This window comes from Amblyomma maculatum, chromosome 3 (assembly GCF_055883805.1).
Source record: "Amblyomma maculatum isolate TAMU_Amacu chromosome 3, ASM5588380v1, whole genome shotgun sequence".
Lineage (NCBI taxonomy): Eukaryota > Metazoa > Arthropoda > Arachnida > Ixodida > Ixodidae > Amblyomma > Amblyomma maculatum.
This window is the reverse complement of record NC_139346.1, coordinates 213,561,020-213,577,676: the sequence shown is the minus strand read 5'-3', so window position 1 is coordinate 213,577,676 and position 16,657 is coordinate 213,561,020. Positions and strand designations below refer to the sequence as shown.

The following is a 16,657-nucleotide window of genomic DNA, read 5'->3' as shown; positions in this document are numbered from 1 at the left end:
TCTTCTTGTGGATACTCGTTCGCATTCGTTAAATTTGCTACTTCCTCTCACACTAACCCCTAATTTGTGTCTCTGTTATCTCGCACATATTCATTATACGTACGCTACACAGTTGTGCGCAAGACAACCCGGCATATATATCTATAAAACCGCGTTTTACCAACCTGTATACGCACGTGTCTGCGTGATCTAGGAGTATAGCATGTCTTGACTCAGCGCCCAAGCAAGGGTGATGGAAAGTTAAATTCCCATCTCACTGCATATCTCAAAGGAGAAGCTACAATTTCGCAGCTCCTGCCATGTCATGTTGTCTCGTGACATCGCACAAGCCACCGACTACTCTGTATCCAGCCGTGTCACCTGGTAACTCCCACTTCCCAGAGCCATGCATGCACGCGATTTTTCACTCGCAACGCCGCGAACGCCGGATGTTCTGCAGAAGCAAGCCTTTAATGTTATCACGTTAAATAGCAATAAAAAGTTACAGTGACCAGGTCGGGTTGCAAAAACAGAAAGAGGAACGTTGGTACCGGAGCTGTCGCATAATACCCTCAATGGCGTATATAGCTTAAGCGTACCCTCAATTTTTTCATTCCTTTGTCGGCGTCCCAAACACCGTTTGTCTCTGAACTCAAATATTGCGCTGGTCCTAAATTTGGTGCTCTAGTACAAACCACACACAGTTTTACCGTACCTGGACGCTGCTGCCGCGCTTAACGTTTTCTCTCAGTCCTCTGCGAAATTACTGGGACTTGCGCAGAGTACCCACGCAGGCTCGTGTATGAAGTTAGTGTCGTCTTCGTACCTGCAGCGAGACACTTTTCCTTCAGCAGTTGGTCTGAAGACAATGCAGAAAAACCTTCTTGGAATGGCGGGCGGAAACTGGCAAGCATTTTTCTGTGGCTTCTTGCAAATATTTTTCTTTGGTTTTTATCCAAGTGCTAGGCTACGCTTGTTCGCCGAGTAATCAATCACCATTATGTTGCGCTTGCCCGTAAAGCGGAACTTGGAGGGTAACAGTCAGAAGCCAGTCCCTTTAGGTAAAACTGAATGTGCAGGTCATATATCACTCTCTGTCGCTGCAGAGCCCCCCTCCACCACCCGCCTCAAGCGCCTCCACTCTTTTCTTCCTCCTTTATAACTTTTTCTTTCAGCTATTTTCACGACCTCTATGCGGAAGTAGCTTCAGCTTTTAGAAAGAAGAGACACACGTCTCGCCTTCTGCACGGCCTAAAAAAGAATCTATAGAAAGTATAGTCTATCAACCACTTCATGTCAATGCTGAGTTTACGCTGGCAACAATGGTTTGGCTGGGCTATCTAATACGCTTAAGCTCATGGCTAAACGATGCATCGCGACGCGCTGATGACCGGTGCAGGCTGTTCCGCCGTAGCTCTTAATAGCTAGTGTGCAATATTCGTGGAGTCTATACTTCATTACACTGAAGAAAGGTGGCAACAACGTCACATGTTTGTGCAGCCGTTTCAAGCTCATACATGTTCGTAGAACTGAAAACATTTCATGTGCAGATGTTTCCTTTAACAACAAATGACTAAGTGATGGTCACTGAAACATAAGTTCATCATTAAAATTGGTCGAGCTTTACACTTCCAGCTGTACTTCAGCCAAGCCGTTCTGGAAAAAAGAAAGATTTCTTATCCGCAGCCGACTGAACGGCCAGTGTCATACAAAAAATAGTGCCTCTCGTTCCTGAGCTGCGCCAGTGGTTATGACGCAGGACCGCTTCCAGTAAAACGGGCAGTGCAAGTAACGTGATTAGATAGCTGTGTACTCCTCTCTCCGTGCTCCCCCCCCCCCCTTAAAAAAAAAAACACAGGGTTTTGGCAAACAGAAAGTAAGCAGCTCCATCTTGGAACCGACAACGCTTCGTTCTGGTACGTAGCTTACCACACATGACGGTCACTGTCATTATTGTGTGTCCTACTGAGCGAGTGGGTAAGTTCCAGCTAGCGTATCATTTTCCTTAAAGTGCGCAACAGTTTCCGGCGCACAAATGACTAATATTTTTTCGCTTCTATAATGGGTCATTAATATGGGAAATTAGTAATACTTAACCTTAAAAACCTCGACATAAAAATGCTTTCGAGAATGGTCGTTATAATAATTGAGGGAGATAATGACGATGACGACTGATTTTAATAAAACCCGCTGTATACTAAGAGAGCTGATAACATACCAGCCGCTACAAAACTGACCTTACGTAGCAAAATGTTTGTCTTATTCAATTTCGAGCAAAATTGAAGCAAACCAATGGATCGAGAAAGAGAGAGAGAGAGAGTAATTTAATGAGAAGAAAGGTGGAGAGGTCGGCCAGCGGTAAAGAGACCCTGGCCTGCTACTATACACTGGGGGAGAGGGAGTTAAAGGAGAGTAGGGTGTAAATGAAGGGGGATGATGTCATAGTACAATGAGGTTTCACTTGCAGTCCGAGTTATTGTGGAGTCCATGCACACACTTAACGACACTCGTGAAACGCAACATGCCGCACATGTCTTGGACCCACCCCACTTGTCATTGAACAAACACCACCACAATTGCAAATGATTCTGCACTCCCACATGCCAGCACAAACGCAGGAACACGCGCCAGAAAACCTCAAAGTACCACATACGCGTGGGGTACTCGCGCACTTGAGAAGGCCATGCACACTCGTATAACGCAGCGTGCCGCATATGTCTTGGACAAGCACCACATGTCACTGAACACACATGCCGACACAAACGCAGAAGCACGCACATGAGGCATTTCAACAGAAGAAGCTCAAAGCGCACTGGCACATGTTCCAGCACAAGCGCGTATGCATGTGTGATACTCACTCACTTCACAGCGCACAAAAATGTCACAGGAGGAAATCTAGGCCAGTTTCACTTAAAAAATCAAACAGGGCCTTCATCATGCACCAGTTATCCGTATTTTTCGCCCTGGAGCCTAGAGTGTTTTTCCCTCAGAGAGAGGGTGGCTGACCAACTGCTTCAGAGTATTTTCCAAGGCCCTCCTCGCGTCACTATATTAGGGAACTCACAAATAATAAGAAAAATTATCTCTGGAATGTTGCAGTTCACGCATTTCGGGTTTGCTTCAACTCCTAACTTGTGAAGGTAGCCTTTGGTGTACGCGACTCCAAGCCGTAACCAATGGAGCATAGTTCCTTGATGTCACATAGCTTTAGATGATACGTGAAGTCGCGAACCTGCATCTTGCCGAGAGATGCGGTCCTGCTGATGGCTTTCATCGGCCCAGTGTAGATGCATAGCAGACTGTATTGAATGAGCCAGTAAGGCGGCGGCCACAGACCTCCTCCATAGACCTCTCCTTGAGAAGGAGAGGTCTATGGGAGGCTAGTCTTCATGAGCCAGCTTGGCTTCCGCATCAGCACTTTCATTGCCTGCGATACCGCAATGGCTGGGAATCCATTGAAATTTGACGACGTGGCCATGCTGGAAGGCCTCAGCAAGCAGAACAATTTTCTAGGCTATAGCTTCTCATATGCACTGGTTTTATGTACTTTGTTATAGTCTGTAGTGCAGGTCTCGAGTCGCAGAATATTGTCCAGTGATTTGCGTTCTGCTGACAAATGTATCGGATGGCCTGTCTTATGCCTGCCGATTCAGTTGCCGTGGATGATGTTTCATGCATAAGTTTAAAGCGGCGGCTGTACGTACTTCCAGGCGCTACAAATGCCGCTGCTGAAGAGGTGGTCGTCACTGAGCTATCGACAAAAACATGCACTGAGTCACTATGCATAGAATAGATATATGACAGTGTCAACTCTTTGAGTCCAACTGTTGTGATGTTCGACTTTTTTGGTGCACCTGGAATATGATCACGCACGTTAGGTTTTGGAATTGTCCATAATGGCACTTCAGAAATTTTTTGAAGCATGTAGTTTGTAGGTATTACATTCCATTCCGTCCTGAAAGCTTTCGAATAAGATGCATCTGGACGCACGCTACTAATGTTGGCCAGAGAGTGGTGATTATGCCTATTTATATATCGCAAATGCACCCATAGTGGTTCATGTGGCCTCATAAAATGTGTCCCACGTCGAAGTCTTGTAGGGTACACCAAAGCGCACCCTTAATGCACGCGCCTGATTGTTTTCCAGTGTTCGCAGGGCATTCAATCGTATCCCCGAAAGACTCGGTGCACTGTATCTTAGATATCTAACCACAAGTGCCTAGTACAGGCGAAGTGAAGATCGCTCAGACGGACCCCAGGATTTGCTAGCTATAAACCTTACAACGTGTGCAAAACTGTCTAGTTTTCTTCGGAGCAAAGAGATGTGCTTCGAACATGACAGGTCGCGGTCTATAGTGACCCCAGGAATTTATGGTGTGTCACGTAAAGAATGGCTTGGCCATCAATTGTCATAGGCTACCATATCATCAACTTTTGCATGTAAAAGTCAAGATGATGCTTTTTGTTGGCGATAGATCAAGCCCCTGACGACGCAAGTACACAGACACAATTGACACTGAACGCTGCAATCTCGCTTGTACTTGGGGACGCGTGACACTTGATGCCCATATGCAGATGTCATCAGCGTACGCAGATACGAAAACTGTTCTGGGTAGTTCTTGGAATAGGCCAATGAGCACAAGATTAAATAATATGAGACTTAGCACTCCTCCCCGAAGGACACCGCGAGTGACAGGATGATCTGTCGTGACACCTTCATCAGTCGCCATGTAAACTGCCCGGTTCCTCAAGTAACTTGTTATCCACTGATCGAGACGTCCGCCAATTCCACATTTCTCAAGAACGTCTAATATTGCATCATGGTAGACATTGTCGAATACACCCTTGACGTCGAGGAAGAGAGCTGCGGTCAGCCTCATCGAAATTTCACTAGAACGAATTAGTTGTGCTCCTGAACAAAGTTCGCACTTAACAGCGGAGTAATGTTTTCCGTTCTCCACTAGCCCCGCCGCAGTGGTGCAGTGGTTAAGATGCCCGAATACACTGTCGGAGTACCCGGGTTTGATGCCGACCGCTAGCGGCTGCGTTTCGATGGAGGTGAAAACAAGAAGCATCCTTGTGCTGCGCGATGTCAGTGCAAATTAAAGATCCTAGGTGGTCGAAATTACTCCCGAGTTCTCTAATACAGCACCCGTTTCTTTCTTTTCACTTTCAATTCCGCCTTTCAGCTCTTGGAATGCACAACACACTTGATGAACTCAAGGAAGCACCTTTAATATCGCAGTACTCCAGACTGGCGCGCACCAAAGCTGGGAGGCTTGTCTTGCTGAGACTAGGCATCAATGCCGAACACATGGCGGACGATCGCAGGGCAAATACCCACAGCAATCAGGAAGGAGCTTGTTATAAAGCTCCTCCCTAAGAATATGCAGAATATAAGAAGAAGGCAGGCGACTAGCACGCGCACGTGCACTATGCACACCAAATACAAAGGAAACCAGGTGGTTGCTTACGTAGATGCGGCCGAATATATGAAGAGATGAACCGAGGTTTCGCGATTTGTGCGGTGACGGGCCCGTGAGTCCACGCCTTCCACAATCTTAGCTTCAGCTACTGTACGCAACAGAACATCCAAGGCTGCAAGGAAGCAGCCTTCGCGCTAACCGTCGCTTCTACCGAAGCAGATGTTATAGTCAGTGACTCCAAAATAGCCATACGGGATTTAGGGAGGGACCGTCTGTCGGCTGCCACCAGGAATATCCTTAAAAGCTACCGTCCCGTCCCTGGTAGGACGACAGAACTGGTATGGGTTCCGGCTCACTCGGGCAATCCCAGGAAAGAGAAGGCTCACGAATATGCCCGAGGTTTCGTCGCCCAGGCGGTGAGTACCTCGTTTCCCACGGGCGCGAGGGAGGGCTTGCTCTCGTTCCATGATATAACTCGTCATTTTAGCCTGGGAAGGCGCATCTTTCCTCCCCCACATAATTCATTAAGCAAGGCTCAGGAGATACTCTAGCGCCAGCTACAAATCCGCTCCTTCCGCTGCCTCAAAGTACATTCGTATATATTCAAAGAGCAGGTTGACCTCAAGTGCAAAGAGTGTGGCATAGACGCACTTTAGACCACATTACATGGGGGTGCCTATCCGCCACCCGCCGATTTGCTACCAGCTCCATCTCTGGAGAAGTGGGAGGCAGTGCTGCGCTGCTCGGACCCGAACATCTAGGCTCGGGTCACTGAGTGGGCCGAAGAGATCGCCGACAGGACAGTTGCGACAGGACGCAACTGGCGGCCATCTGACGCGGCCAACAATCAAACTGAATCTTCACCTCTTAATTTCCCATCCATCCATCCCTTCCTTTACAGTGCCATTCAGGTGTCTACATAGCAAGTGTTACAGATACAGCGTCTTTCCTTTCCTGTGAACCAATCATTATTATTATTATTATTATTATTATTATTATTATTATTATTATTATTATTATTATTATTATTATTATTATTATTATTATTATTATTATTATTATTATTATTATTATTATTATTAGTTTAGTTTAGTTTAGTTTAGTGGGGTTTAACGTCCCAAAGCAACTCAGGCTATGAGAGACGCCGTAGTGGAGGACTCCGGAAATTTCGACCGGAATATTATTATTATTATTATTATTATTATTATTATTATTATTATTATTATTATTATTATTATTATTATTATTATCATCATCATCATCATCATCATCAACTATAAGCGCCCGTTACTTCAGCTATCAGTGGTGTGCAGAGCACTACGTACGGCTAGTGATATGTTCTCGTTTTCTGCCAATTTGACGCATTTGACGTTCACGAAGACGATGCATGCTTCCAGATACATCATTCAATATGACTGAGTGAAATGAATCACTTGAAGGAAAGAAGCAGAATGGGTATAGGACGGCTGAGACTGATTCTTCTGCGGTTATCATCCGCCAGTGAAGCTCACTTATCTTTATCGGCCGTGCTTCTTTCTACATAGAGGTGAGAACAGATATGGGTAAGTGCGTCTGAAAACCCAGGGATATATAGGCGCTGTACCGAGTGCCCAGCAGAAACGGTGACGGAAGTGACTAGTCCAGTGCAAGCAGTTCTTTTGTGTCAGAATGCTGACAGTTGGGTTTCCCCTCCCGTGTCACACCACTTACGCCCCCTCAGAGAAAATGTGGAGGAGCGAACTTTGTTGCGGTAAATGCGTCTCCGCAGCTTTTCTTGATGAATGAGAAGTGAAAAATATCAAAAGATATGTAAAAGTCCGCCGCTGGTGTCAGCACGACAGTGGCCTTTCATTCAACCTGGCAGAGCCAGGTTGCTTCTAAGTTATTTTTATCTCTCTTTTCTTTCAACGAAATGTTGACGCGTTCAGTGCATGGACTGGCACGAGAGCAACGACATAATTTTGTGGTTTACTTACTGCGAGAAAGGGAAATTGCCGATTTGAAAGCATTTGTTACGTATTCAGCTAAACTCAGAAAACTCGCTAATCTTGCAGGATTTATAAAAAAAAAAAAAATGTAGGAGCTGCTAGGCTTGAAGAAGGCGGAAATGTAAGGAAAATGAAATTGAGCTTTCTTTAACGTTTGTTGTGTAGAAGGAGCATAACACAGTTTATAGCCTCTGTAATTGTTATCCCGTCATTTGAAATTACGTTGAAATGTTTCCCTAATTTGAAGCCATGCTTGGCTCGCTAATAGTTTCCTCTATAGACGAGATGCTGGATACATTACCCTTTATGTATATGACGTCAGCATGAAAACATTCATCGCTGAGGGACGACAGCAAGATATGGAAGACTTTCGAGGATAAGCAAATTATATGGCTGTGCCGAGGACTTCTAGCGCTTGCCCGTATTTTCAGACCGGTATCAATGCACCATGTATCAGAGACCGCTTGAGTCTCCGCAAAATTGACGGTTGCTTGCACTGCATAATTGCTGCAGTTTCGCAAGACAAACATTTATTTCTCAGAATATTTAACACAACCGTCTATTATTTGAAAAAAAAAAAAATAGAAGTGAGTCGATCAGAAACACGAACAGAGATAATAAGGGAGTAATTACTCATGAGTAATTACTCCCTTATTAGAAACCTACTCTACCTTGGGGGTTTCCCCTAAATATTTGACCAACACCTTTCCCAGTCGTGGCCGAGTGGTTTGGGCGCCCGTCTCAGCTGCGGGAGGTGGCGAGTTCGAAACCCGCCGCCGGACACCCACCGGTAAAATTGGGTACAAGCGTCCCCAGGCCCGGCGCCCGGCTCTTTGAAGGGTGTTGGTTTGGAAGAGGCTGTGCTAACCCTGCTGTGCTCCTTCGAAGGCTTGAAGTTTCGAACAACTAATGGCCTGCAAAGGCCGGGCTGACAGAAAAAAGGGCCACATAATGGGCTTTTGCCGCACAAGGCGGACTTATTGTTGTCAGAAGGCGGAACTGATCACTGCCACATCGGAGCAACTACTTGAGACATATGACCCCTTTTCCAAACATTTCAACCCAAAGAGCCGAGCACTAGGCCGGGGGAAAGCTTGCACCCATTGAAAAGCCGGTGGGTATCCGGCGGCACCAGGGATCGAGCCTGGTACCTCCCGAACACGAGGAGGATGCTGCACCACAAGGCCACGCTTCGGTTTACGACGATCTCTGTGTTCTAGTACTGTTCAAGGCCAACACCACGCGTTGGGATTTGAGGCTGCGGGCTCCTTTTTCAAGCCATGGACCCTGGGTAGCCGAGCACCAGGCCGGGCTATGGCTTGTACCCATTTGAGAAAACCGGTGGTTGTCCGGCCGGCAGTGGGGGTTAAACCCACCACCTCCCGTAGCCGAGGCGGGTGCTCTACCACGAGGCCACGGCCACTTCGAGATTTAGATCAATTCGTTCTCGTCCTACCGTCTGATGGGCTGGCCGTCCTGGTTAGCTCAGTCGGTAGAGCGACTGCGCCGGAAAGGCGGTGGTGCCGGGTTATATTCCCGGGTCAGGATGAATTTTTCTATAACTGCGAAGTTTCTGAGAAAGCTATACAGCTTTCCTTTGTAGCCGTATGGCTGCGCTTGGGTGAATGTCAATGAGTAATTACTTCCTTAATTGGAACCTACTCTTCCTTAGGGGTTTCCCCTAAATATTTGACCAGCACAGATATCTCAAGAATGGAATGTGAATCTACAGTTGTTCGCACACAGGTTCGCTAAATTTTGTTTAGAACTCGCTGCTACAATGGGAAGATCAGTTCAGTTCAGTCGCTCAGTCGTGTCCAACTCTTCGTGACCCTATGGACCATATCACGCCACGCTTTCCGGTCTCTCACTATCTTTCTAACATCACATAACTTCATCTGCAGCACCTCGAGGATGCCATCTAACCACCGCGTTCGCTGCCTACCCCTTCTCCGGTGACCCTCAACCTTTCCCAACATCAAATCTTTCTCCAGCGACTCCTCTCTTCTCATCAGATGACCAAAATAGCTGAGCTTTAACTTTAGAATTTGACCCTGCAATGAGCAGTCAGGGTTTATGGTCGACAATACCGACTGATTTGATCTTCTGGCAGTCCAAGGAACTCTCAAGAGTCTCCTCCAGCACCACAATTCAAACGCGTCAATTCTTCGGCGGTCAGCCTTCACAACGGGAAGATAAAGTTTTGTAATTGATCTTTGCTGCTATAGGAAGAAATAATGTGCACGACAGCAAAAAGCAAGTACAACGGTGCAAGTACTAAGCACGTACTGAGCTCAGCCCTGAATCAAGTGTAAGGAATATTCAGTCACTATATACTTCACAAGAAAACAACCACTCCGACCTCATGCCTTATCCAAGGACGACAGCCTTGTTGCAAAGCCAAGGCAAACCCGCCGGACCATAGACCATACGTGAATTTCCACCGGCAGTTTACGGCTCCATGCATCTTTATTGCACATACTGCACACACTTGAGATAAGTTTCATCATCTTTCAACATCCTGGTTCTCGGAGCTGTTTCGTTACATGAAGGTCAATATAAACGTTATAGCTTATGGACGTGCGCTCAACAATGTCTCAGAAATTAAGGGCACACAATAGGTTCCTATTCAGAGTCGTCAAAGTGCATACGACCGTCAAACACATTGCTACAAAGGGTTTTGTGGCACTCTACAAGACAAAGAAGCGAAGGAGAGGGAATGCATCAGGATACCTTAAAGAAGATGTTTGAGACCTGCTGGAGAAGATATTTTTATCGCATGTAAAATGCTGCAGTGTACCATCTGATACGTACGGCTTTCACTTGATTGAACCCATTGCACATTTATTTATAAGCTTATAATGCGGCCAAACCCCTTTGCTAAAGCCTGGCACAGGATATCCTCAACGCTTAATGCTCTGTCATAGAAACATTTTTCTCCCCTCTTTTCACACGTAGACACTGTCTTGAAGGAGAGTTGGAAATTGGCATTCCAGAGCTTCGAATTTTATTCGCACGAGCACAGACTTGTACTGATGCACACCTTTACATAAATTTGCAGCATTACACTCTCAACTAATTAGGTAATTTATTAGTGAGCTTGCGGTTCATTGGAAAGAAAATCACTTTTATAGGGAATCCATGCAAGCATTCCATACGTAACTATCTTAGCGTCTACCATTTAGCGAGTTCTCTAGTGCTAGTATTCAACTCTTCGGGGCTTTCATTACGATGCAGGTAAATAAATGTGTTGTCTAGAACCATGCATGATTCGTCCCGTTTCGTCATCTTTTTTATTGCTTAGTAATAATAATAATTGTATTGCTAGTAGCACTATTATAAAAATTATCGGCACATAAAGGAATCAATAGTTCACATTTTGGTACCTTATTTTTATGGGATTACGATTGCGGACGATAGCGCAACATCTTTTGAGTGTTTCCAGTCTTCACATATGCTTCTAGTTGTTTTAGACCATGCTTGAGGATCATGGAATAAATCATGGGGAGCTAACCCAACGGCGTTATCCGGGGGCTGAATTGTACAAGTACCTTGTTGCAAGATTCAATCTAACGGAAGTTTCTATTTTGTTTGCAGACATAGCCAGGGCATATGTATACCAACGCCTGCGCACACTCACACCTTCTTTCGCTGTTCATAACCTGAGATTGTCTGTGATTGTAATCGTTAATACGTTCATCATACCACCGCAACACGCTGGAACACATGCCTGTCGACAACTGTGGTTAGCAACTAGTTTTAGCGATCATTGCATATCGGCAATAACCTCATTTGCAGTCTGACAGGAGTCGTCTTTGTTTCTAATGCGAATAGCGTTGCGTTCGGCCGTTTGAAGACATATGACACCCAGGGGTAATGATTGGGAATTCGACATCAGCGGTTCACGCGAGTATGTGACAAATGTTTCCTATCACTGCAGGTATATACAATTTGACTGGAGAGCAGCAGGAAATATTGAAGAAAGCATGGACCCTGAATATATTTCACCGGGTTGAGGGCAATCGTTATTGAGAAAGACAATTCGATACCAACCAACTGACCGACCGACCGACCGACAGATAAATATATCGGTCGGTCGACCGACATATTTATCTGTGGACACTTCAGAGACAACGCAAGGAAACGAATAAATGAGAGTTCAAAGAATGAAGAAAGCATGCCCTATAATCGAGGGCTCTGTAATGAATTTGACCACCTTGGGACCTTTAGCCTACAATAATATCGGAGCGTCTTTTGTGCTTCGCGTCTATTGGTCCCCCCTTTCGGTTGAACCTGGGTCGCGCTGCAATTGAAGATTGCAAAGGAATGAAAAGAGGTGAATGACCATAATGTAATGCGTTATTGTTTATGAACTGTGTGAAAGTACAGAACCACGCTTGGCCTTAGGAATTCTCTTCTTGCTCTGTACACTGCTCTGGCCGTGCGGTTAATCTGTAGACAATTATTGAAAAAGTGATAAATACAAAATTTAAGGCCGGAAACCTGAGAAGCTGAATGACGTTATGCGCGCTTAAATTCATTTGAATAACGACGACTAAGCTTCGAGACTTTGCGAACGTTTATGTTGGGGAGGGTAAAAAGTGCAAAGAAGCATGAGCTGCAGTGAAGGTACCTGAAAAAAGCAAAAAGATATAATACCTTGACTCCTGTCGAAAATTAGCATACCGAGGTTTCCATCGCTACAATGGAGACACCTCACTGTTCATAACTCGGCCAGCCATCTTTGGTTGAATTTTATTTAATTCTTTATGACATCATTTTCTCCGTGTTGTCCTGAAACCTCCAGAATACCCAGCTTGGCCTCCAGCTAATCACAATTAGCACCGCAATCCAATGTATTTAGGAGATCCCCAAGGTATATCATATATGTATACGTACTTCACCTTGGGGGTTTGCCGTTGTTATGATCAAGTTATGAGCATTGACAGATTCTCCAGACATGAGTGTTAAGGCCAGACAGGTTCCCTTGTAAATTTGCATTAACAGCTTGTACTAATTAACCAAGACGCGGCAGCATGGTATAAAATGTCTGCTGCGGCGGTGGTATAGTGTGCACAGGTTGCCAGCGAAAGTAAATATCTATCACTAATTCGCCAGTGAGCATGTAAGGTCCAGTTTATGAACTACGCGAAATTCGTGCCAGCAAAAAAGCGCGTCACCTTCCCTCGAGTCGGACTACAGCATCCGTGTTTGTTTCTGAAAGGAGCGCTCCGACATGAATGCCTGTTTAGCTGTGTACACCCATAAAGCGTCTGCTGTTTGTCGCCGAAGTGATCTCTGTTTAGGTCTGCCATCCTTGCTGCACGATCGGCATCTCCGATCACAAGCCCAAGAAAATGTGTCGGTGACGTCTCTTTAAGATTGTTTCGGAAGAGCGTGCAAGTGATTGGATATGACAGAACTAAATTTTTAAGAGAAACCTGGGGATAGGGTACACTTTTAAAACAGTATAAATGCTCATTTCTATGCGTCTGTCATTTATGTAACCATGTAAATAAGTCACTTAAGTTTTCTCTTATTCTCAGGATGGTGCCATGAGCAATCACTCCCTAACTACGATTAAAGTGAAGTACCGCCGTAAAAAAAAAAAATAAATAATAATGATGTACCGTTGCGCCGGACCACGAAATCTTATCTCTGTTTTCAAGTTTTTCCCTTGCACACACACACACACACACACACACACACACACACACACACACACACACACACACACACACACACACACACACACACACACACACACACACACACACACACACACACACACACACACACGCACACACACACACACACACACACACACACACACACACACACACACACACACACACACACACACACACACACACACACACACACACACACACACACACACACACACACACACACACACACACACACGCGCGCGCGCGCGCGCGCGCAAATGCCGATTTTTTATGCTTTGTGATGACGGCTTTTCGGAACAATGCCTTGCGTGCTATGCTTGTTCAAGCCGAGGCATCTAGGCATCAGTCATTCGCCTTCCAAAGTGTATGCAACCGTGCGACTGCTCGAAGCTTGTAATGCGCTTTTCGTTGTGCGTTCACGCTTTTCTCTTTCCCTTTATGACTCTTGGTCGCAGCAGGACATACCATCCACGCGCGCAGCTGCGAAGCGACACGTCGGATCTTCCCTCACGAACGCCAAATCGCTGCCATTTAGAAAATACAGTGGAGAGATGAATATTAGCACAATGCATAGAACTTACTGGAGTACTCCGTGTTTTAATATCAAAGAGAGTTAAAAAAGGGGAAAATTGCTCCGTAGGTTCTACTCACTTCCGCCCGTGTTTATGGCGGAAGTGAGTAGTGCTTCGTTCTATCCGACACAACTGTCGGATAGAACGAAGCAGCCACAGATTATTCCCGCCCCTGTGCATACGTGGTATTTACGCCGCTAGATTCACAGTGCGTACATTACGACTTCTGGTGTCATATAGATTAAGGCTATCAAGATGCCTTTTGACAGATGGTGCCATCTTTAGGCACCCCACCAATAGAGAAGACGGCATATCCAAAGGCACGCGTACTCAAATGGATGGAAACCTGTCGACAGTTTTTGCACTCTCGGCGTAGATAAGAGGCGCCAATGAGCGTCGTTTTGTTATATACACATTGATCATATACTTTAGACCTTTGTGGAGTTCACGGACTTGCGGTTCAGCTGCATGTAAGGTTAAGATGGGATACGGATACTCAGGATACTCCTGAGTGGGAAAAGTGGCCAGAAGTTGCGAGACGTGGTGGGGATGATTGGACGGAACCGCGGCGTTGTATGCGCTCTGCCCCTCAGCAATGCAGAGCTAGCTGTCGAATTTCGGTAGGTTCCTTAGATATTTAAAAAAATTGGTCAGTAGGGCATATTAAATGTTTTCTTTGTCCCAGAGAGTATTATTATGCAGTTAGCCATAGTTCATTTATTTAGTTTCATTACCATAGCACACTACAACTAAGCATACAAAATGGCTAAAGATGAACTTATGCATTTTTATACTATGAACAAAGGCAAAAAACGTCAACCAGAATCCATTTTATCAAAACCCGGGAGCGTCAGTTCCAACAACAAAAGTTTTCCGCATATTACACTTTGTGGAAGTACACAACCACGCGCGCAAAGACAATCTGGATAGGAACAACAACCTTATTCTGTGTAGTGCTCGGTTGCACTTAGAAAGCTATAGATTTCTAATTAGTACACAGCGCAAGAGCATAAAGATCCTATGTCTCAATTATTTCCAGGAAGCGCGGTACACACTACTTCGTGCGTAATTCCTTCTCTTTTAAAGCTGAACATACTTTTGGTATGCTGAGCTTCATAAATACGTAACCATAGCTAAGCAACTAGAACACATAAAAATTATCTCACGGCTTTTAATATATCCTAGTAATGCAAACACTCATTGGATTGCCTCTAAATAAACATTATGCATTACAAATCAATCGTCATTCCCTTACCAATTCGGCGTGTTGTCTTCAGAAAGTGAAGTCGACGCCGGCTTCGCCTTCTGGCACTCTTTGTAAGTGTATTTACAGCTTCGCTTCTTCGTTTTATCTGCGGAATTTTGCTCTGCTGCGAGCTTCGCGACAATCTTTCTGAATAGACCTTCGCTCAACCTAGCCGATCGCAGCTCCCGAACGCTGGGAACGAGCAACGTCTGGCGCGCGTCACGGCTTTGCGGTTTTTGACGCCGATAAGTGAACGTGGCCAACAGTCGGCGCCCTTACCAGCCATCGTAGTGGAGGCGGCGGGGGCAAAGCACAAGTGCTTTAGGCATCTCAGAGGACAAAGAGCGCCCTCTTTTGAGAGCCTCTTCAAACGAACACAAAAAGCTCCTTTCCTGGAAGGATTGCGAAAAGCCATACGCGCACTCTGTGTTGTTCAAGAGCGAGCGTTAACCGAGGAAGAGGGTATATGGTTATATAAAAATTGGGGATGGGGAGGGGGACACAAAACCTCCGATTATAAGAACCAAACGTACCAGAACTTGCTCTCGACCCCTCCAATTTTATCAATAACGTTTGTGCGTCTTTGTTGAACCGGGTGAAGTAATTATCCTTTATGAATTTGGCGAAAATATTTTGCTGGTTATATGAGATGGTCCTTCGAATTTCTGAAAGGAGTGCAAAGGTTTGTCTCGCTAAAGAGCTTACAAAAAATCAAAGCTTGTGAGCTGAAAACTTTTTTACTCATAATGAATATGCGCTGCCGTTTTTAATCGCACAATAAAAAAATTTGTAGCGCAAACTTCTTCTTTTATTTTATTTCATCGTTTTCTCCAAAAAAAAACAGCCGTTTTTCACAGTTATTTTTTTGTACTTTTTCGCGACATTGGCGAGCAACGTCACATGTTTTGCCGCTTCTCTATAATATGTGCTATCTCATTAAATGATTCGAAGTTTAATACCCCACCACGTATTAAAAGAAAATCAAACTTACAAACAAGTGTGTTGTGCCGCGTTTTCATTCATGAACTTCGTACAGAGGCGTACTTAGTAAAAGCATAAATAATAACTCAATTCATAGCTAGCTCCACTGAAAATTTTGCTCGACGATGTTTATCGGAAACATATCTTTCTTCTTTTTTTTTAATTCAGCGCAGCACCTTAAGCCTTGGTTGCCGTGCGCTGCCACTGCACTGCAGAACACGGCCGTGTCGCGCTTCACGATTCTGTGTTGGGTTTACACGACCATCGTGTGGAAGAGATCATCAAATGATTCGTGGGGTCCAACTTCGTGGTTTGCTTTCTACCGCCTCTCCTCCTTCAGCCGGAACCAATGAAATTCGCGTCATTCCCATAAAAAAATGTTGTCCCTCCCTCTCCCCCTTAATGCTTCGTGCAATCTTCTCCCTGCTTCGTGCCGCAATATGACCGAAATTGAAGCAAGGGTGGAATAGCAACTCATTGCTTTTGCGGTTCTCAAAGCGGGTGATGCCGGTTTCATTGATGATGGGAAGAAAGCTATGATGGTTGCACTTCGTTTAAATGAAGGGGAAATGAGGGTGCTCGTTATAATACATGAAGAAAAGAAGCCAACAGTCGGCGAGGCCAAGGAAAGCATTGGGAAAAAAAAAGTACAATACCCAATGCTTTCCTTGGCCTCGCCGACTGTTGGCTTCTTTTCTTCTTGCACTTCGTTTGTTAGTGAAAAATAATTTGTAGCTGAGTAAGCTGAAAATCTATCGAGAACAGGGGTGAGTAA

The 16,657-nt window shown here is 45.2% G+C and overlaps 1 protein-coding gene across 2 annotated transcripts in view; it reads right to left on the bottom strand.

The window, feature by feature from the left end:
* LOC146197653 (Na(+)/citrate cotransporter-like) overlaps positions 1 to 15,178 on the bottom strand; it is a 48,776-nt gene extending 33,598 nt beyond the window's left edge. Inside the window, exon 1 of one of the 2 annotated variants that reach the window (XM_084599560.1) lies at positions 14,911 to 15,178. The gene's annotated coding sequence lies outside the window, so the exon portion shown is untranslated. The remainder of the gene's footprint in view (positions 1 to 14,910) is intronic. The other variant, XM_084599559.1, reaches the window with a different exon arrangement.
* Between the last annotated feature and the right edge of the window lie 1,479 nt (positions 15,179 to 16,657).